We start from the raw sequence: 23748 nt of genomic DNA, 5'->3' as shown, positions 1-23748 counted from the left end.
CTTCCGTCGTATGGGATCCGCATTACAAAAAAGATATTATGGAACTTGAAAAAATTCAAAGGAAAGCTGTTAGATTTATTTTTCAAAAGTACAAACACCTAGATTCCCCTTGAGATTTAATGAAACTCAATAATTTGCCGACGTTGAAAGCCCATAGAAAAGTTAGTCGCCTCTCATTTCTTCACAACTGCCTTTCCGGAAAAATGCCCGCCCTTGACACACCGGGAGAGACACAGCCGTTGAGACGGGATTGACGGACGGCTGTGCCACTGGCCTTGTGTGCAGCACTCCTTTATTCTCAATTCGACACCTTTGCCGCTAACACACCTTCACTCTTTCTCGCACCCCCCCGCCTTATGCCCTCTCCCCTTTGGAATAACCCTACCTACCCTATGGCGAGGAAAGCATATGTCGCCTTGAAGAAGACAAGTACACTTGTCGAAACGTTGGCTCCTGCTTTCACCTTGTTCTCGTTTGTTCATCGCCTTGAATTTCCATCACCCGCCTTTCCCATGCTTTACCTGGATTGCTACCCAAAGTGCATTTGTAAATAGTTTATTTCATGTGCACTTTTACTAAACATGGTACGTCATAAATAACTTGTAAGCACTGATCTTGTACGATGAAGTTATTAAGCGCTATACTAAAAAATGCTGAGTGAATTTGATAGTCCAACTCATGATTTTCCTGCAACTGTTTTATTAAAATGAATGCTGTATTTTTGATGAGATTGTCAACAGATTCAGCAGGCAGCAGAACTTAGTTTTCTAGCTTCGTTCCTGTTAGCTCAAAAAAAATATATCTTGCATGTCTATATCTTTTGATTTATTGCATTTTTATCAATTTTTATGTATTAGCTTACCATAGCAGGCAATTATGCCCACAATGCTTACCGGCACTGCAGTCTTATGCATGCTTTGAAATGCAGTGGGCTGCATTCCTTGTCTGTCTCCTCGTGTTTCAGCTTTTGCATGACAAAAATCTTTCATCGCCTTATCGGATCGCTGGGATGGATCTTCAAAAGGCATTTAATTCCTTTTCATCATTGCTCCACAAGCCGATACAAAACCAAGTCGACTTTAGTTTGTTAATGGTATGTAAAATGCTGCAGGGCATGCTGCACTGCTACGGCACATTATGACGAACGTCCCCATTACGTTAAATTATAATCAATATGGACGTCCTGTGGATATCCAAAATCCACAACCAAATGCCCTACAAACGTCCTTGGGATGATTGGTAACACAAATTGTCACAAAGCGTCCTACATCCTCACAAAATGCAGTTAGGACGTATTCGCGAACCTGCAATAAGAATAATGTATATTTAAACATCTCTTGGATGTCCGAATATTCCATTATGACTTTTGTGGGACGTTCCCATGAACGTCAATTCGCGTGCATGGGCATCCAGGAATGGTCCACCGTCTTCTTACATATGTCCTAGTGGCGTTCGAATCTCCGTTTCCGATCTCTGCTGGATATCTGTAGAACGTTGGTGGTTAAATTGGATAAAACGATGCAAAAGCAGTAACGCAGATTGCTCAGTGGTTTGCCTCACTCATGAATTGGCGAAAGCCGCAGAGGGGATTGCGCCATTTCGCCAAGAAAAAAGAACAAGGCTCACCCATTGGAAGCCATTCCCCGGTAACTGCAAGTTTTACTGAAGCCGAACTACTCTTCCATGGCAGGAAAAGTGGAAGCGCGAAGGAGATGAAGCGGGCATCTCATCGACTGCTGTTGAAGTGCTCTACATGTGCGACGGTTACACTTCCGCTTCGCTCAAGGCATTTTTGCAAATACTGGCCGCACTCCATCTAAACGTTGCCAGCAGCGAAAAGTCTTTCTCCCCCACTGAGTCACTTAAAAATGTGGCTGCGATCACAGATGACTGAAACCCGCCTTAACGGCTTGGCCTTCCTACGTGCATGCATACAGCCTTGTTTACTGTAAAAAAGGCTATCAATCACATCGCCAACGGAAATAGTGGACGACGGAGGTTGAAATTTCCGATGTGATGCTAGCTTCGTATTCGCCACTTCAAACTGATTTTCTAATAGTAATGCCTAAATTTAGCTAGCTCACATTCCAGTTCTCCTGTAACTGGAGACCTGGACAGGGTCTGGACACTCCAGATGAATTTTCCGCGTCGCCGTAACCGTGATGGTCTGTATATTGTCATGTACCAGTTATGGTGAAGAAAGCAGGGAAACTTGGGAATGATGAAACTAGTGTTTTATTGGGCGAACTTGTGCCCTCAAAAACAGGCTACACTCAAAGACACGGCACAGCGGCGAACACAATCGGCGATCTTCGAAAGTCTGATCAGCGGGTCATGCGCCGGCTTTTATACATCAGTCAGCGAAGGTTCCAGAGTAATCGCTGGTGCCCTCGTGTCTTCCAGAAAGTTCTACATCATTCGCGTCGTGCATACATTAAATCAGATTACACAAGCTTCGGTGACAACTGACAACAAAAAGAACCACCGATAACATTCGAGAAACTTCCGATACGTGCGGGCACGTCCCGCGCTGAGCGATAACATGTGACAGACGGTGAAAAGCGGTCACCCCAAAAAACCAAACCAGCACAGCTCTCAATGGCTCCGCGCACAAGCATCATCCCGATGCTGCAAGCCAAGCAGGAGAGCTAAAAACGAAAGGAACACTTATTAAACAAAAACAATAAAACAACAAAGAAGCAAAGTCCAAAGTAAAATAGTCCAAAAAGGTGAAGAGTTCCACCAAAAGTTCGCTAGCACTGCTAGAGCAGCCTAAGCCGCACAACATAGATTTCTAGTCGTGAGCGTCGCCACTGTGTGACCAAAATCAGTTTGGCGCGACCTCATAGCCGACTGCGCCAATGCGCCGGATGATCTTGTAGGGTCCGAAATAGCGGCGTAATAGTTTCTTACTAAGCCCTCGTCAGCGTATCAGGGTCCAAATCCAAACATGGTCGCCGGGCTGGTACTCGACGTGTGGCGTCGAAGGTTGTAGTGTCCGCTGTCGATGCTCTGCTGGTTCTTCATCTGCAGGTTGGTGAGCCGTCGGGCTTTTTGGGAGAGCTCGAGATAGGTGGCGACGTCAAAATTGTCTTCGTCAGTGACGTGCGGCACCATGGCTTTGAGAGACGTCGTCGGGTTCCTGCAGTAAACTAGCAGGAACGGCGTGATCTGTATGGTTCCTTGCACCGCCGTGTTGTAATAGAAGGTTACGTACGCCAGGACGGCATCCCAGGCCTTTTGTTCGACGTCGACCTACATTGCTAACATGTCGGCAAGGGTTTTATACAGGCGCTCCGTAAGCGCATTCCTCTGCGGGTGGCAGGCAGTTGCCCTCCTGTGGCTATCTTGCTTGTTTAGCTGTATTGCAAAATAGATGGGATGAGCTTCGCTTTAAAGGTCTTTCCTCTGTTAGTGATGAAGACTTCTGGGGCGCCATGTCGCAGCAGGATGTTCTCGACCAAGAATTTTACCACTTTTGCTGACCTACCGGTAGAACTTTCGTTTCAGCGAAGTGGGTGAGATAGTCCGTCGCCACAACGATCCTCTTATTTCCGGATGTCGAGGTCGCAAAGGGCCCCAACAAGTCCATCCCGATCTGCTGAAATGGTCGGTAAAGAGGCTCGTTCGGCTGTAGTAATCCCACTGGCCTTGTCAATGGTGTCTTGTGTCGCTGACAGTTTCGGCATGTCTTGACGTAACGGGCGACGTCGGCCGTCAGGCGCGGCCGATAATACTTTTCCTATATCCTCAATAGCGTTCGAGAGGATCCGAGGTGCCCAGCGGTCGCATCTTCATGCAGGGCGTGCCATACGTCGGCGGTCAGGCGCGGCCAATAATACCTTTCCTGCAACCTCGATAGTTTCCGGGAGAATCCGAGGTGTCCAGCGTTCGGATCGCCATGTAGGGCGTGCAATACTTCTGGACGCAGCCCTGAGGGAACAACAAGAAGGTAGTTGGCGCGGACTGGTGAGAAGTTGTTCTTTACGAGTAGGTTGTTTTGAAGCGAGAACGAAGACAATCCTCGCTTAAATGTCCTAGGGACAACGTCGGTGTGCCCTTCCAAATCCTCGGCGAGGCCTTTTAGTTCCTAGTCTGCTCGTTGCTGTTCAGCGAAGTCTTCCACCTCTATATTGCAAGGAAACCGTCGTCATCCTCGTCGTCTTGCGTCAGCAGGTCAATGGGACCGCGTGACAGGCAGTCCGCATCGGAGTGTTTTCGCTCGGACTTTTAGGTTACAGTGATGCCATATTCTTGCTGCATGAGGCTCGTCTGCGCCAGCCGCCTTGAGGGGTCCCTTAAGTTCGCTTCCCAACACAACGCGTGACTGTAGCTGACGAGCTTGAATGGCATGCCATATAGGTACTGGTGTAATTTCACTGTAGCCCACATAATGGCGAGGCATTCCTTTTCGGTCCTAGAATAATTGCTTTCCGCTTTTGACAGCGACAGGCTGGCGCAAGCTATAAACCGTTCAAGTCCGTCTTTCTTCTCGACTAGGACAGTTCCGACGTCTAGGCAACTGACGTCAATGTTGATTTCGGTATCGGCGTCCTCATCAATGTGTACAAGTACCGGAGGAGACTGCATGCATCGTTTTAATTATTGAAATGCATCGGCCTGGGGTGTTTCCCATGTGAACTTGACATCACATTTAGTTAGATCTGTCAGCGGCTCAGCAATGCGTGAAAAGTTCTTGACAAATCACCTATGCCATGGAATCTTGACAAAGCACACATGCCATGGAATCTACGCGCTGCCTTCTTGTCGATGGGCTGCTGGAACATTGCGATGCCAGGTGTCTTCTGCGGGGCGAGGCGGACTCCAGATTTGCTGATGACGAGGCCTAGGAACAGAAGCTCATCGTAAGCGATGCGGCACCTTTCCGGCTTCAGAGTGAGCCCTGATGACTTGATGGCCCCTAGTACTGTCGCAAGCCGCCTAAGGCGATTGTCGAAATTTCCGGCGCAGACGACGACGTCGTCCAAGTAAACAAGAGAGGTCTCCCACTTCAATCCTGCTGAAACCGTGTCCATAATGCATTGGAACGTCGCAGGCGTGGAGCACAGTCCAAATAAGATAACCTTGAACTCATAGAGGCCGTATGGAGTGGTGAATGCGGTCTTTTCGCGATCTCTCTCGTCGACTTCTATTTGCCAGTAACTTGACTTGAGGACCATCGACGAGAAGTATTTAGCGTTGCAGAACTGATCCAATGCGTCGTCCATCCCTGGGAGGTTGTATACGTCCTTCTTCGTGATCATGTTCAGTTGACCATAATAAACGCAGAAACGTAGGGTTCCGTCCTCTTTATTCACCAAGACTACAAGAGATGTGCAGGTGCTTTTCGACGGCTTGATGATGTCGTCGTGTAGCATTTAGTCGACTTGTTGCCTAATCGCTTCACGTTCTCGCGTCGAAACTTAATAAGGGCTCTGGCGGAGTAGTTCAATGCGCTCATCGGTTATGTGATGCTTTGCGACTGGTGTTTGTCAGATCCTCGATGACGTCGGAAAGCATTCTTTGTATCGTCGGAGCAGACTTCTGAGCTGTTGCTGCTTAATCATGGGGAGACTTGGATTTATATTGTCACGTAGTAGTGACGTTGAATGAGGCAGCAAAAACTGTGATTAGCGAAACTAGCGTTTTATTGGACGAACTTGTGCCCTCAAAAGCAAGCTACACTCAAAGAACAACGATAGCGGCAAACGCACTCGGCGATCGTCGAAAATCTGATCAGCGGGTCAAGCGCGTCAGCCTTTATACATGAGCCATGGAACATTCCCGAGTAATCGCTGGTGCCCGCGTGTTTTCAAGGAAGTTCTACGCCATTGGCTTCGCGCATACATGCAATAAGATTAAACATAGTTCGGCGACAACAGACAGCAGGTAGAACCATCGATAACATTCCAGAAACTTCCTATACATGCAGGCACGTCCTTCGCTGAGCGATAACATTTGTTAGACGATGCAACGCGATTATTCGATAAACAAGTACACGTGTCAATATCGAAGTATGGTTCGGGTACTGTGGTCGTCGGAGTTGATGCGGCAGAATTCGAGAGGACAAACGCATTGCTGGTTTCCACAATTTTCTCAATGTACGCGATCGTCGTGCCCTTGTTGATGTGCTTGAACTACTAGTTGAAATTTGTCAGCATCACTTCCGCGTTCCCTCCGTACAGTCGAGCGATACCTCTCGCGACGGAAATTTCGTAGTTGAGCAATAGACGTTGGTCGCCCTCGATGTGGCCTTCTACGGCTGCGGGTGCTTCGGTGCCAATGGAAATACAATGCTGGAGTGAGGCGAGATGCTCACTTGATCTTCGAGCACACTCAAGGCATGGTGAATACTAGAGTTCTCAGGCGGTATCGCTTGATCTTCCGACTTGGTTATCGACTTCGACTTCAGGACGATTATTGCGCCGTGTTGGTTCAGGAAGTTCATGCCGAGGATTGCGTCTCGTGATCACTGTTATAGGATAACAAAGGTGGCAGGGTAAGTCCTATTAACGGTAATTCTTCCCGCGCAGATTCCAGTCGGCATTGTCAGGTGTCCTCCATCGGTCCGAATTTGAACGCTTTCCAGTGCAGTCTTAGATTTTTTCAACTGTGCGGCGATGGGTCCATTCATGGCGGAGTAGTCGGCTTTTCTGTCCGTTAAGACTGTGACTGCGTGGTCGTCGAGAAGCACGTCGAGGTCGGTGGTTCTTTGCCTTGCGTTGCAGTTACGCCTTGTTGTCGCATCACGGCTGCGTCACGTTGAGCGGTTGCTGGTACGTGGCGTGGTCAGGTCGTCTATCAGCGGGGTATTCCTTGCTTCTAGACTTAGTCGAAATGGAGACGTCTCGTTGATGTGTCGTCGAAGCAAGATTTTCGGCGTCTTCGTCGGCGGAGGCGGATCTTCGTCAGTTCGACGAACAGCAACCGCATCTCCATCGGTTGCTGCTTTTAGTTTTCTGGGTATGAACTCGCAGACTGGCCCCGGGTAGGGCCGCAACAGGTAGTGGATTGGTGAGGGCGAACGGGACGGTGGTCGAGAGCTCCACGGAGTGGCGGCAACGTAGATGGCGATGTCAAGGGCGCTCTCCTAACTGTGGATGCAGCGCGTTCACGCTCTCCGTCCCAGGGTGGGGTGGAGAGGGTCGGGACGGAGATGGGCACCGGTGGTAGACATGGCCGGCTTCTCAGCTGTGATAGCGGAGCGGACTGCGGTCTGGGGCTTGCGAAATGTCCGTCGTCCTCGCGTAGCTGCGCGGGGCAATGGGTGGGCGTACTGGCGGCGGCTGGGAACATTGGATTTGCTGTGTTACAGGCCTCTAGCGCCGACGCAGAGCGGGACCTTGACGGCGGGAAACGGTGGCGTAAGTCATCGCTTCCGGCATGGTAGCCGGCGATTAGGGCTGCACCTCGGACACACCCAGTGACCGTCGAAGTTCGTACTTGACCATGTCAGTGACCGAGGACAGCTGACGTTGCGGCGAAGGCAACATTTCGCGCAGCTCTTCGCGCACAATAGTCCTGATGGACTCTTAGGCGTCACCGGAGCCCAGCGCTTGGATGGCGCAATGCGGTGGTGGTGGTATAAACTTTATTTAATGAAGGCCAAAAAAAGAAAAGAAAATTAAGGTGCCGCCGTTCCGTGGGTGGCCTTCAGGCTGCCGGTCGTGGCCACCAGATCATGCCTGGCGGCGACTTCCGCTGCCCAGATCGTTAGCCGTAGCTGGACATCCGGCTCCGAGCTGGCCAAAGCAGCCTCCCACAGCTGCGGACTAGATACATGCCAAGAGGCAGGGGGTGAGTGTTTAGGGCACGAATACAGAATATGAGCATAGTCTGCTCGTGGGTGACTGCAGAGCGTGCATTCGGGTGAGCAGGCCCCGGGGTGCATAAGGGCAAGTCGGGCAGGAGAGAGGAAAGTGTGGGCCTGTAAATGGCGCCACGTGCTCTGTTGGAGCTTAGAGAGGGATTTGTGAGGGGAGGGAGGGCTAGGCGAAAGTTGCGGTAATGAAGGGTAATGTCATGGAAGGTGAGGAGAAGTCACGCGTGTCCATCCCGGAGTGGAGGGGGCGAGCTCGGTTTGTCATCTCGCGAGCGATGGAATTTGCCGCCTCGTTGCCTGGGTGCCCCGCGTGAGCCGGAACCCAGATGAGTTGGATACGACGAGAAGGGGGAGGGGAGTGCTCAAGGATGCTGAGCGCAGAGAAGGAGATGCGACCCTTCGCAAAGTTGTGGACTGCAGCTTTGGAGTCGCTGAATATGAAACGGGCCGCGGTAGTGGCAATGGCGAGCGCAATAGCTGTTTCCTCGGCGGCAGTGGAGGTGGGGGCAGGTATAGTGGCAACGGTCAGGGGAGCAAGTGTATGGGAAGTGGCTGCAAGGTCGTAGGCCGGCTGGGAATCGTATGGTGCCGCATCGACATACACAGCATTACACTGTGAGCCATACTGGCGCCAGAGGGTGGAGGCGCGAGCAGAGCGGCGGGCGGCGTGATGCTCAGGGTGCATGTTCCTTGGAAGAGGGTTCACAGTGAGCATGGAAGATACAGAGGAGGGTAAGGGGTGGCTTACACAGGCAGGGGACACAGGGGTCAAGCGGAGGGAAGAGAGAAGGGCTCTACCAGAGGGGGTGCGAGAAAGGCGGTCGAGTTGTGCCGTGCGATGGGCCTCCACAAGCTCTGAAAGAGTATTGTGGACGCCCATCGCCAGTAGACGAGAAGTGGGGGTGTAGGTGGGGAGCGCAAGGGCTGACTTGTAAGCTTGGCGGATGAGACAGTTCACCTTGTCTTCCTCGGTGCGAGAGAGAAAGAGATAGGGGAGAGAGTAGACAAAGCGTCTGAGAACGAAGGCCTGGATAAGACGACGGAGGTCGTGCTCACGCATGCCGTGGTGCCGGTTAGCGACACGTCGAATAAGTCGGACGGTCTGGTGGACAGTGGTAGCTAGGCGGGAAAGGACGGCAGTGTGTTTGCCATTGGATTGGAGAAGGAGACCCAGTATGCGGAGGCAGGAGACAGAAGGCACGGGGTGCGCGTCAATAATGATGCCAAGGGTGGGAGATGAGGCGGCGGCCGTGCCTCGAGCTGGGAGGAGCAGAAGCTCCGACTTTGACGGGGAGCAGGCCAGCCCGACTGCGCGACCATGACCGGCAACCGCGTCCGCGCCCGCCTGGAGGACGGCCTCCATCTCTCCAATATTTCCGGTGGTCACCCAGAGGGTGATATCATCGGCGTAGAAAGCATGGGACAGGTTAGGGCAATGCGGCGTGCGCACTTTGTATATTGCCTAGAGCGCATTTCTAGAGTGTTCTCAATCTTCGTTTCCTCTGTCAAGAACTCAGCTACGCTCTTCGGTGTGATGCCTGTCATCAAGGTTGACGAGTGGGCGTGTTGGTATAGCATATTAGAGATTGGATTGCGCAACATTTTGACGAGACACACATAAGAGAAACAGCGCTCTGTGGTGTGTGTTTCTCTTCTGTGTGTCTCGTCAAAATGTTGCGCAATCCAACCTCTAAAATTGCCTATCATCATCTTCATCACCCTCCTATTTTATGTCCACTGCAGCACGAAGGCCACTCCCTAAGGTTTCCAATTACCCCTGTCCTGCGCCAACCGATTCGAACTAGCACCCGCAAATTTCCAAATTTCATCGCCCTACCTAGTCTTCTGCCGTCTTCGACGGCGCTACTCTTCTCTTGGAGCCCATTGTGTAACCCTAATGATGCAATGGTTATCAAACCTGCGTATTACATGACCTGCCTAGCGCCATTTTTTTCTCCTAAAGTCAATTAAAATATCGGCTATACGCGTTCCCTCTCTGATCCAAACCACTCTCTTTCTGTCTCTTAACGTTATGCCGAGCATGCTTCGTTGCATCGCTCTTTGCGTCGTCCTTACCTTTTCTCAAGCTTCTTTGTCAGTCTCCAAGCCTCTGCGCAATATGTCAGCCCCGGTAAAATGCACTGATTGTATACTTTCATTTTCAATGATAATGGTAAGCTTCCAGTCTGGAGCTGACAATGTCTGCCGTATGCAATCAAACCACTCGTTTTTTATTCTATGAATTTCCTTCTTGTGGTCAGGGTTCCCTGCGATTAAGTGACCTGTGTAAACGTATTCTTTGCTTCCTCTTGCTTCCTTGCCCAGCTATTCATCATTATCTTTGTTCTCTGCATATTAATCTTCAACCCCACTCTTGCACTCTCTCTGTTAAGGTCCTCAATCATTTGTTGTAACTCGTCTGCAGTATTGCTGAATAGGACAATGTAATCGGCAAACCGAAGGTTGCTGCGATATTCACCGTCAATACTTACTACTAAGCCTTTCCAGTTTAATAGCTTAAATACTTCTTCCAAAGAACGCAGTGAATAGCATTGGAGAGATTGTGTCTCCTTGTCTCACCCCTTTCATTAAAGGTATCTTCCTGCTTTTCTTGTACATAATTAAGGTAGCTGTGGAATCTCTGTAGATGTTTTCCAGGATATTTACTAAGCGGTCTGTAATTCTTATGTACGTAATGCCTCTATGACTGCTAGTATTCCTACTGAATGAAATGCTTTTTCAAAATCAATGACAGCCATGTAGAGAGGCTGATTGTACATCAGCCCGGCGAAAATGTCTTGGTTTACGCCTCGCATCAAGAGGCAGACTTTTTTCTCTTCGGACATTTCCGGGTCGCGTGCTGGAAAATGTCTGTCATCTCTTCCGTGAAGATGGCGATGGTCTCATTGAGTAGTTGCTCTCGGGTTTCGAGCAGTATTTCGGCCCTTTCTTTTCGGACAACGCTAGTGACGGTTCACAGGAAGTTACTGCGGAACAGGTCCCATGTTGTAAGGGGGGACATCGAGTTCCCGAGCTAAGTTCTCGCGGCATCTTCCAAATAGAAATGCACATGGCGTAGCTTATCCTCAAAGGTCCAGTTGTTGAAGCTCGAGATCCTTTCGAAGGTTTTGAGCCCCGTTCCCGGATGTTCCGACGTAGCTCCACGGAAGTTAGGGGGCTCTCTGGGTTGTTGGAGCACGATGGGTGACGCTGGGGCTGCCATTGTGGTTGTTGAGCTAGCTGTGGTCTTCCTGGTCGTCCAGGGGCAGTCCTTGCAGTCTTCGGCTAGCACGTTGGTCTTGGGCGACGTTGTTGTTGACCTCGGACTCCGGGCTTGGATCACGGCTTTGCGGGGGCGTTCGGTACATGAACGCACTAGCACCTCTATGAGATGTCACGTAGTAGTGACGATGAAGAAATTAGAAAAACTGGGAATGACGAAACTAGCGTTTTATTGGGCGAACTTGTGCCCTCAAAAGCAGGCTACACTCAATAATAAACTCCTACACTCCTAATAACCAACAAAGCTAAAACGCATACTTCTGGTGCTGGGGTTCTGGTGCCGAGATGCGGTCGAAACACTCACAGCTGCTCTTTCTTCAGTTGTTTCAGATCCTCGTAGCAACGTCCGGCACTGGTTTCGTTTCAAGACACCTAGAAAGATGTGGCGAGGTCTACAACGCATGCACAAATGTAAACATAGTGACTGCGTGGCCTCGTCTGCATGAAGTGACGGAACGTCAACAGGAACAACAGGTGCTTACACACACGTGCACAACTAACGACATCCGCGACTTCCCCGGAGGACAGTGCCCGGCTGTAATCACTGACTGGTGGTTATGGCCATATCTGGATGCATCTTCAGTACCCAGCGTGATAGCAGTTGTCACTACCGGTTACCGAGGGCGCTCGCTGTTCGAGGAAAGACTATTTAAACGCCTGCTACAGACAACGCCTTCGGGTTCTCGTGCCGAGATGCGGTCGAAACACTCACAGCTGCTCTTTCTTCAGGTTGGTCTTTTTTACCGTTATAAGCCAACTAGCACGCATGAAAACTCGGTACCGGAGCCCACCTGGTCATTACGGTGGTTTGTTCTTGTTCGTGCAGGTATCTGTCTCTGTACTGGTGCGATAGATTTTTTGTTTAGACTAAGATTACTATTAGCTGGTGACGTCGAAGAGAACCCTGGCCCTCTGTCGGAAAAGCAAGAACGTGAACTAATGGAAGCAATACGTTCGTTACCAAAGATATTGGCAGGTCAAGACAAAATAATTAAACAGTTAGAAACACTGTGAACTGAGCGCAAGCAAATCGAAGACAAAATTGGGAATCTAACGTCAAAAGTTTCCAAATTAGCTGAGGATTTATCTGTTTTGTCTGCGCTTGGGGGGACAGAGAAGAAGTGCAAGCGCAGAATAACCAGCTCTCAAAAGCTATGCGAAACGTATTGATCAATCAGGGCGAACTCGAAAATCGTTCACGTAGGAATAATTTACTGTTTTTCGGCATAGACGATGAAAACGAGAAGGAAACATGGGATGAATCGGAATGGAAGGTCATATCTGTCTGCTCGGCCAAACTGGGTATTACTGTTGAACCGTAAACAATTGAGAGAGCTCACAGGATGGGGAAACATAATAACGATAAACCAAGGCCCATTATTTTGAAGTTTGGGCTATTCAAGGACAAACAGCGTCTTCTTTCTGCGGCTTCGAAATTGAAAGGCAGCAGAATATCACTGAGTGAAGACTACTCCCAGCAAGTTCGGCGATGTAGAAGCAAACTGATTGCTTATGCGCGAAAACAGAACTCTGGAGCTAGATATAAGCTGAAGTACAACAAGATGACTTATGAGGGCAAGACTTATGTTTGCGATGATACAACGGATTCCGTACGGGAGTACATTCATCATCATCATCATCATCATCATCATCAGCCTGGTTACGCCCACTGCAGGGCAAAGGCCTCTCCCATACTTCTCCAACAACCCCGGTCATGTACTAATTGTGGCCATGCCGTCCCTGCAAACTTCTTAATCTCATCCGCCCACCTAACTTTCTGCCGCCACCTGCTACGCTTCCCTTCCCTTGGGATCCAGTCCGTAACCCTTAATGACCATCGGTTATCTTCCCTCCTCATTACATGTCCTGCCCATGCCCATTTCTTTTTCTTGATTTCAACTAAGGTGTCATTAACTCGCGTTTGTTCCCTCACCCAATCTGCTCTTTTCTTATCCCTTAACGTTACACCTATCATTCTTCTTTCCATAGCTCGTTGTGTCGTCCTCAATTTGAGTAGAACCCTTTTCGTAAGCCTCCAGGTTTCTGCCCCGTAGGTGAGTACTGGTAAGACACAGCTATTATATACTTTTCTCTTGAGGGATAACGGCAACCTGCTGTTCATGATTTGGGAATGCCTGCCAAACGCACTCCAGCCCATTCTTATTCTTCTGATTATTTCCGTCTCATGATCCGGATCCGCCGTCACTACCTGCCCTAAGTAGATGTATTCCCTTACGACTTCCAGTGCCTCGCTGCCTATTGTAAATTGCTGTTCTCTCCCGAGACTGTTAAGCATTGCTTTAGTTTTCTGCATATTAATTTTTAGACCCACTCTTCTGCTTTGCCTCTCCAGGTCAGTGAGCATGCATTGCAATTGGTCCCCTGAGTTACTAAGCAAGGCAATATCATCAGCGAATCGCAAGTTACTAAGGTATTCTCCATTAACTTTTATCCCCAATTCTTCCCAATCCAGGTCTCTGAATACCTCCTGTAGACACGCTGTGAATAGCATTGGAGATATCGTATCTCCCTGCCTTACGCCTTTCTTTATTGAGATTTTGTTGCTTGCTTTATGGAGGACTACGGTGGCTGTGGAGCCGCTATAGATATCTGCCAGTATTTTTACATATGGCTCATCTACACCCTGATTCCGTAATGCCTCCATGACTGCTGAGGTTTCGACTGAATCAAACGCTTTCTCGTAATCAATGAAAGCTATATATAAGGGTTGGTTATATTCTGCACATTTCTCTATCACTTGATTGATAGTGTGAATATGGTCTATTGTTGAGTAGCCTTTACGGAATCCTGCCTGGTCCTTTGGTTGACAGAAGTCTAAGGTGTTCCTGATTCTATTTGCAATTACCTTAGTAAATACTTTGTAGGCAACGGACAGTAAGCTGATCGGTCTATAATTTTTCAAGTCTTTGGCGTCCCCTTTCTTGTGGATTAGGATTATGTTAGCGTTCTTCCAAGATTCCGGTACGCTCGAGATCACGAGGCATTGCGTATACAGGGTGGCCAGTTTCTCTAGAACAATCTGTCCACCATCCTTCAAGAAATCTGCTGTTACCTGATCCTCCCCAGCTGCCTTCCCCCTTTGCATATCTCCTAAGGCTTTCTTTACTTCTTCCGGCGAGTACATTCAATAGCAAACAAAGCGTGAGCCGCCGCGACTCAGCAGAAACTCAGCGGATCGCCTGTCCGTCATCGTTATCAATTGTAGGAGCCTGAAGAATAAAACAGACGTATTCTCTAGCTTTCTGCGCATTTCACAACCAGATATTGTCATCGAAACAGAATCGTGGCTCGACCCTGGCATATCGGATTGTGAAGTATTTCCATCGGAATACATAGCTTATCGAAAAGACCGTAATCACCAGGGGGGAAGTGTGTTCATTCTTGTACATGACAGAATCAGAAGTGTACCGTTATACTGTGATGTTTCTTCAGAATGCGTTTGGTGCAGAATATTGGTTTCTGGTGGTAACAGCCTTGTGGTGGGATCGTTTTACAGGCCACCATCTTCAACAAGCGTAGAATCATTTCACAGCCTTGCACGATCACTGTCGGTCTTATCATCGGAAACTATTCTACTTCGGGGCGATTTTAGCATGCCTGACGTTGTATGGCGTGACCGCTATCCTGTAGCGACGAGCGCCTCGGCACTTCACTTGGCCTTCATTGAACTAAACGTAACAATGAACTTGCTCAGTTTGTAAATTTTCCAACGCGTTATGGTTCAGCTAAGGACAGTACGTTGGACTTGTTATTTAGCGACAATGATGATTTAGTTGAAGCAGTTACGGCAGCACCAGGAATAAGTGATCATGAGGTCGTAAATGCAATAATAGTGTGCAAGAAGTTACAGGTTAGCAAGAATGGCCCGAGAAAAATTTTATGTATGAACAGGGGAATTATAATACCATAGACGAAGAGTTACACTTATTCCTGCCAGTATTGCTGGAATACACCAGTCAGTACAGCATAGAAACATTATGGGCTCTGTTCAGAGACAAAATCCTGTCTTTGGTCGCTAAATACATGCCCTCGAGAGTGATATCATCTAGACGTAGAATGGATAAACCTTGGATTAACAAAGAACTGCGTCTGTCAATAAGAAAGAAGGCCGGAGTATACAAGGCATTCAAGATAGCACCAAGTCAGAACTTATATGACAAGCTTAGAACTCTAACTAAAAACTTGAAACAAGAATTAAAGGCAGCAAAAATAACATACTTGTCGCCGCTAGCTGATAAAATAAGATCTAAGCCTAAGGAGCTATGGCGATATGTCAAAAGCAACAGAAAAGACAGTGTCGGCGTTCCGGCTCTCCGGCATGAAAGTGATATGTTAACTGACGACACAAAGAAGGCTGATTGCTTTAACGAATATTTTCACTCCGTCTTCACAGCATGTCGTCATACTCCGATACCTGAATTACACGAACAATTACCCCAAATGCATGACATCGTTTTAAATGAGGCTAGAATTAGGGCTCTGTTGTGCCACATTAATCCTCATTCTGCTCATGGTCCGGATAGTATATCAAATCACGTCTTGAAACGCTGTTCCCACAGTATTGCTCCTATCTTAGTTGAATTATTTACCAAGCCAATAAATTCTCAACAATTACCTGGAAAATGGTCAATGTAACTCCTATATTTAAAAGTGGTCGTCGTGATTTGGCAAGCAATTACAGACCGGTGTCTTTGACATCTGTTTGTTGTAAAACACTAGAACATGTTATTTACTCTGGTCTTATTAAGCATCTTCATGACCATAATTTTTTCTTCCCGACCCAGCATGGATTTCGCATGGGATTATCCTGTACCACTCAACTTACTGAATTCATACATGACGTTGCACTCGGCTTTACCAATAGTACAGAGATTGATGCTATATTTATTGATTTTCGAAAGGTGTTTGATGTAGTACCGCATGACTTACTTTTGCACAAACTATCATTTCTTGGCTTCCCCAATTCACTTTGCGGTTGGATTCAAGATTATTTGTATAAACGGCAGCAAAAAGTGGTTCTGAACGGTGCCACGTCGAGAACGGTTAATGTTTTATCAGGTGTGCCTCAAGGGTCGGTCCTTGGGCCGTTGCTGTTCCTCATATTTATCAATGACTTAAGCGAAGGCTGTGTTTCAAATATCAGACTGTATGCGGATGATTGCGTTGTGTACCATCCTATGTCTTGTGCCGAACATACGAGTGTGTTGCAGTTTGATCTCGAAAAAATTTGTTCCTGGTGTGCTAAATGGAAAATGGATTTGAACGTAGCAAAGTGTTATCATGTTAAATTTACGAACAAAAAAAAAGGTGCCCAGTTCATACTCAATAAATAATGCTTTAGTACAATGCGTTGACGAAGTCAAATACCTGGGCGTCACGTTAACTGCGGGATTAGACTGGACATCCCACATTGACACAACAAGCGCTAAAGCGTGCCGCCTTTTGCACCTTTTCCACAGAAACTTCAACTATGCGCCAAAACCATTGAAGGAAGCTTTATATCTTACAAATATTAGGCCGGTGTTAGAATACGCTTGCGCAGCCTGGGACCCTTTCACAAAAGTTCTTGAAGATAAGTTAGAGCGTGTTCAGCAAAGGGCTGCAAGATTCGTCACGGGCATATACGACTACACAGTTAGAGGTTCGCAAATCAGGGAAAATCCAGGATGGAAGTTGCTGTCCAGACGCATAAATATAACCAGGTTAAAGCTTTTACACAACATTAACAGCGGTAACACAGGAATCGATAAGAACATATATTTAAAACCACCTCATTATCAATCTAAAAGACGCGACAATTCCAAGAAAATAAGGGCCTACCAAAGTCGTATTAATGTATTTAAGCTTTCACTCTTTCCGCGAACAATTGCAGAGTGGAATTTGCTCCCGGCTGAGATAGTGTCAGCACCCAATTTCTCATCTGCTATAGAGAACTTTATGTGAATCTGTTTTAGACAATATTTCCAGTGTGCCATTTTATGTATTCTGTAGCAAATTTTATAATCGGATGTTGTTAGTATTGGATGTGTTGTCTTTCTTTACTAATTACGATTATTGTATTTCTAATACCACAGATGATATGATGCCGTTGTTCGCGAAGTTGACATTTATGTTTGTAATTAACCCCCCTACGATAATGCCCAACTCGGGCGCTGTAGGTATTTGTAATAAATAAATAAATAAATAAATAAATAAATACTCAATTACAAAAAGGAAGATTTTGGAAAAATGAATAGCATGCTAAACGAGTTTGCAAGCTCCTCTTCAAACGAATTTATTAATCGTACAACTAATGACAATTGGATAGTGTTCAGTGACTTTCTTATGAAAATCGAATATACGTGCAGCCTTGAGATTTCATTCACATCAAGAACAAATGATCCCCGGTTTAGAAAAAAGTGAATCATTGCCTGAATAAAAAGAAAAGAGCGTATTATAAGGCCTCGCGAACCAAAACTGATTATGTGTGGAAAAAAATATAAAGAATCAGCTCGCGAATCACAAAAAACAATTGAAGAAGCTAAGGATCATTATTTCAAAAATACCCTGCCCACATTGTTAAAGTCTGATCCCAAAAAGTTTTGGCGTGAAATTAACCCTAAAGATACGGACACTGTAATAACCCTAAAGGACGCATATGACTGCATGGTGCGCAATGAAGAATGTGGTGACCTTTTGAACAACACTTTCAGTCAAGCTTTTACAGACAAACCGCCACTCGACCAGTTTTGTAATGTCTCTCTTTCTACGATAACTCATCCAAGCGAGCCCATCCCCGTTACTGCAGCAGGTGCTTCACGGGCTATTGACAGGCTCCCGCTTAGCTCCAGTCCCTGACCGAATGGCATCAGCTCAAAACTACTAAAACTAACTGCCTACGTATCATCATTTCTCCTGTGTTTCGTTTTCCGACAATCACGGGATACCGGCTGTGTTCCAGATGATTGGAAGTCTGGCCACATCATACCTATATATAAATCTGGTGAGCCCTCATGTCCAAGCAATTACCGCCCGGTTTCACTAACAGCAGCTTGTTGTAAACTCCTTGAGCATATAATTTAATCCCACATTATGGGTCCATCTTAATGCAAACAATCTCTTATTCAAAAATCCGCATGGTTTCAGATGCAAATGATCTCGCCAAACGCAGTTGTTCGAACTAACCACTGAACTACATGACTCTTTGCACAATTTGCTTTATACTGACGCAATATTTACTGACTTCTCGAAAGCCATCGATTGTGTTCCCCATCAACGGGTTATCATGTAAATAAACAGCCTTAAGTTAGATGAGAAAACTACCCAGTGGATTAACGAGTTCTTATCTGGTCGCTCTCAATTAGTAACTATTAATAACAACCAATCTACTTTCTTCCGCGTTAAGTCAGGGGTGCCCCAATGGACAGTGTTAGGTCCTTCATTATTCCTAATATATATTAATGACATAGCTACGAATATAACTTCAACAATATGGCTCTTTGCCGATGATTGTGTAACTTATAGACAGATAAGCACCCCTGTTTACGTTGCCATATTACAAAAAGATTGAACCACATTAGCTGACTGGTGTCGCGTATGGAAGACGGAAATTAATGCAGATAAAACTAAGGTCATGACATTTGCTTCCAAGCTAAGCTTTCCGTCTAACGTTAACACTCTACGCACTTGCATACTCGAACGAACCTCTTCTTTTAGATATCTGGGCGTTATTCTAACATCTGATTTAAGTTGGGACATGCATGTTGAGCATATTACTAACAAGGCAATCAAAAAAGTTGGCTTTTTAAAGTGCCGGCTGTACCTTGCAAACAGTGACACAAGACTTAGTGCATACACTTGCCTTATCAGAACAACCCTCGGTTACGCCTCAATTATTTGGAACCCTCACACAGCTGACCTTTCCGATTGAATCGAATCAATTCAAAATAAGGCTGCCCACATTATTTTGCGCTCCTACTCTCCATATCAAAGTGTGTCGGCGTTAAAGCAGACCCTTAATCTTCCGGATCTTGACACACAACGGAAATATTTCCGTCTGTCTTTTTTTCGCTCCCTTTACTATTGCGGTTCGTCTTTTTCATCTGCTCCCACCTTACCCGCCCATTATCTGTCCACCCGCAATGACCATGTATGCAAAGTGTCTCCCATGTTTGCTAGGACGAAAAAATTCCAAAATTCCCCTTTGGTGTTATCAGTGAATGAATGGAACGCATTACCCCAAGACATTGTAACAATCACTGACCCGTCTGCCTTCCAATAAGCACTGTGCTCATTTTTAAATGTATAAAATGTTCAGCTGCCACTTCTTGACTGGCCTGTGTTATATATATGCATAAATTTTTAAATGTGCAGTTTCCCCACACCCAGCTGCCGCTTGTGCCTTGCTGAAAAGTGCCATGTACAGCAAATGTGAATTGTACCACGTACTCTTACCCCAATTTCTTTTCATTTTTCATTTTCTTTTTTTTTTACAAAGTGTATCTTCTACCGAAATCTGTGCTTGATTGTTGCCTACAGTCATTTTTATTGCGTTGAAATATGATGTGTGAATTTTATCCCCCCCCCCCTATGTAATGCCCCTCGGGGCCTTTTGTGTATTGAAAATAAATAAATAAAGAAGTAAAGAACGGCGACAGCGGCGAACACAGCCAGCGATCATCGAAAATCTGATCAGAGGGTCAAGCGCGTCGGCTTTTATACATCAGTTATCGAAGGTTCCAGAGTAATCGCTGGTGTCCGCGTGTCGTCCAGAAAGTTCAACACCATTGGCGTCCTGCATACATTAAATCAGATTACACATAGCTAGGTGACAACAGACAGCATAAAGAACCGTCGATAACATTGGAGAAACTTTCGATATGACAGGGCGCGTCCCGCTGTTAACGATAACACTTGTCAGACGGTGAAAAGCGGTCAGCCGAAAGGTTTTTGACAACTGAAGCGCGCAAGCAATGGCACATTTTCTTAACAGTGCATGCTTCTTCTTCTCAGGCTATTAAAAAGTGCAGAAATGACCAGAGTCTGAACGTGACGCACTTTCACTAGCGCCGCTTTGCGGGAAGTGCAGTGGTGCCAATGCGATCGCATTACGGAAAAAGAGTGTTAGACTTTATTGGCGTCAGAAATTTTTGGCGCACCCACGTATAGTAGGAACCCGCTAAACCTTGCAACTGCTTGAAGTATTTTCATTATCGAAGAAAACTGGCAGTGTTTTTATATATCTTCACGAAACTCTCCGCTGAGCGCGAAGTCGCGGGATCGAATCCTGGCCGTGGTGGCCGCATTTCGATGGGGGCGGAATGCGAAAACACCGGCGCACTTAAATTTAGGCACACGTTAAAGAACCCCAGGTGGTCGAAATTTCCGGAGTCCTCCCCTATGGCGTGCCTCATAATCAGGAAGTGGTTTTCGCACGTTAAACCCCATAAAAAAGAGACTCTCCGCTGTCTTATTCTGCTCTCTTGGAGGACCGAGGCGGCGGTAATCTGAGCACCAGTGTAACCGTCATCAAAGTGCTGGTCATCATCGTATGACTCGCCATCCTTTGGCAAATCACTAACGCATCCTGTAATATTTATTGTCCGTTACGGACGTCATTGCTGCAATCGCTCGTTGCTTTGCAGAGGCGCAGATGACGCAGTACCTTCGTGCACGGTGCCGTCGGACGAAATGAGGCCAAGCGCAACGAACGCGTGGCACACGCCTTCGGGGAGGAACACGGACAGGTTGATGGCCTTGCGGTGGACCACGGAGCAGTAGATGGTGCGGTCGATCAGGAGATCTGTGCGAGTCAACCGAACGATGAGTCCCTTAACTGGCCTCATCTTCACATTTTATGCCCACAATGTCGAAGGAATCCATGTGCACGTGCAAAAGCTGTGCTCTGTGAATGTGTTGAGAAATATTTTGTACAAAAACTATACTGGAGTGTAACACTTAACATTAGTTAAGGTCTTTTAAAAAAACTGATACAATCAATGAGCGCGCGGCCAATGGTGTTCGGTCGTTAGCCGTCCTTTGCAGCCGAGAAAATTGCTGTCAACGAATTGTTCAGTAATTTAATAGTTATTACGTAACTGTCCCTCATGAATTAGGGGCTGTGCCAAAGGGACGATTGTTGGTCGTAAAACGTCGCATTCAGTGGTTGCCAGCACGATGTCCTCCATTATTACTTTATTCCTGCGTTTCCCTCTTAACGCGCGAAATACCACAATGATACCTCCATGATTACACGAACCTTGGCATATTCTTCCGCATGTTTTACATGAAGCGCTCCTGCAAATGTTGTATACGAAATCCTGCTGTCGCGCGGTAAGTTCTACAATACACCAACAGCTACGCCACTACATGAAAAACTAGGACAGGCAACGTCATCAAACCACCAAAAAAATTGGCCCATTTTCAATAACTGGTCATGTCAACCGCGGTTTTACTAGATCCATATTTAAGCCTAACGAAAACAGAAATATGCACGTGAGTTAATAAAAACCTTTCATATTAAGAAGAAAGGCTTAAGCTGCATCTGTGAAACTTTACTACACTGTGCGGTACTCAAAACATCCTCGTAAAAATATGGTACTTTGTCTTTATAGCAACGATTGTTGTCCTTTAGCATGTCAGTTCTTTTCTCAGTTCCATTCAGCGCGCATATCACTTAGTCGTTTCACATACAGGGTGTGTTCGGAAGTTATTACAAATTGCGTACGTGAGTGCTGCAAAACACTTGATGACTTCTCTCGATGTCATATGGGCCAGTTATGGTATAATGGTCCCGTCGTATACATTTCTTCCAAATGCAGTACGTGGGGACGCGGGGGGCATGTACGCATGTAAAAAAAAAAGGCGCCTTAGTTAAATGCGCCGCACAAGAGCTGCCGAAGGCGCCCCCTTGCTTGGAACCGAAGGGAGCACCGGCTCAAGCTGAATGCTAAATAATAATAATAATAATAATAATAATAATAATAATAATAATAATAATAATAATAATAATAATAATAATAATATAGTCGTTATTTGTGTCCCATAAAAATACACGACATGGGAGACCTGCAGTAAAAGCTGTCATGAATCACAGCTTGACAGAGCCGTAGGTCCCCCATACACGGATCATTACATAACGACAAAAAAAAGCATATAAGACAAGGTCACGTTTGAAATAGCACTTCCCGAGCGTACAATGTAAAGTACACAAATTGTGATGAAATAAGGCGAGATGGAAATACAAATTACAAGTTTACTCATTTAATAAGACAGCGCAATCAACGACGGAGGGGTCACAAAAGAAACAACATAAATGCAGTTTCACTTATGCCCAAAAAATAACAGTAATACATATACAATGATGGTAGAGAGAAGCAAAACAGATAAAGCGCACATTGTGAATTGAAAGAAGGGAGGACGCCACCATTCCCTCACTATGTACAGTGTTAGGGATAAGGGGGTAGAGAAAAACGTGGTTTGCAGAAACGAAAGTTCAGAAAGTTAACGGCCTAGAATTTGTTAAAGTGCTGTCGAAGCTCTTTGAATGTTATATGTTCAAGTTTAACGTGTTCATTACTTAATCTATTAAGTCACTTGGTAGTTTTTTCTGGTTTTTTCTGTAGTGTCTGTAGACCATACGTTGTTCTATAAGTGTTTTCCTGTAGGTTAGCTAAACGTTGTAAATGGAGCTATTATTTACTTCTTCGTTTTTAAAGACTTTGCCTAAGGTGTAGTCGAACAATTTGGCAACTGGGATTACGTTGAACTTGTCAAAAAGATGCTGCGGGTGTCAGTAACATGGCAAGCCCTCAACAATATTAAGAAACCTTTGCTGCAGCTTATGAAGGCTATTTAAGTTTCCCTGTGTTGTGTCAGACGACATTACGTATGGCAGTAGTTTATTTTGCGAGAAAACAATAAATTATACATTAACATCATAATTTTCGGTGGAAGTAGATGCCGAATTCTGTACGTTAAACCTACTCCTTGCGCAAGTTTAACTGCCAGGCCATCCACATGAACATCCCATGACATACGTTCATGAAAAGTGACACCTAATGTTTTAATACTCGAAGTAATTTCTACAGGTGTTGCATTTAATAAGTTTGCTGTTTGAAATATGTTTATTTCTAGCTCAAAATGTTGCAGCTTTTGTTTTATTCTCATTAATCAGGAGGTTATTTCTACGTGTTCATTCATCTATTTTTGCTAACGTACGTGAAATTACCGTCGCCGACAAGGTGATCAATACCTTTACCACCTATCAATATGCTAGTGTCGTCAGGGTACATGATAAATTTCACGCTTTTGTTATTTTTTACAATGTCATTTACTTAAATATTAAATAAAGAATGCCCTAGAATCCTACCCTGTGGGACGCCTGAGGAGATGGGTAGTGTATCTGAGTGACAGCCATTTATCACAACTATTTGTCCACGGTATTCTAGACGACAACGCATACGGGACGCAGCACTGCCAGGAAAGCCACAGCGTTCAGGGTTTCCAATTAGAGGATCGTGATGTGCCTTTGAGAGGCGATCCCCAGAAGATCGGCGCGGACAGAAATCAAGCGGAGGAGTCGGGCTGCGACCACGCGCCACCGCGGGTGCCCGCCTGCTGAACAGCTCAATCGGTTAGAGCAT

The 23748-nt window shown here is 46.3% G+C and overlaps 1 pseudogene; it reads left to right on the top strand.

The window, feature by feature from the left end:
- The first annotated feature begins 9140 nt into the window (after positions 1 to 9140).
- Positions 9141 to 20170, top strand: LOC142557960 (uncharacterized; annotated as a pseudogene).
- Positions 20171 to 23748: the final 3578 nt, after the last annotated feature.

Source organism: Dermacentor variabilis, chromosome 9, assembly GCF_050947875.1.
Source record: "Dermacentor variabilis isolate Ectoservices chromosome 9, ASM5094787v1, whole genome shotgun sequence".
NCBI lineage: Eukaryota > Metazoa > Arthropoda > Arachnida > Ixodida > Ixodidae > Dermacentor > Dermacentor variabilis.
This window is presented reverse-complemented; position numbering and strand designations above follow the sequence as displayed.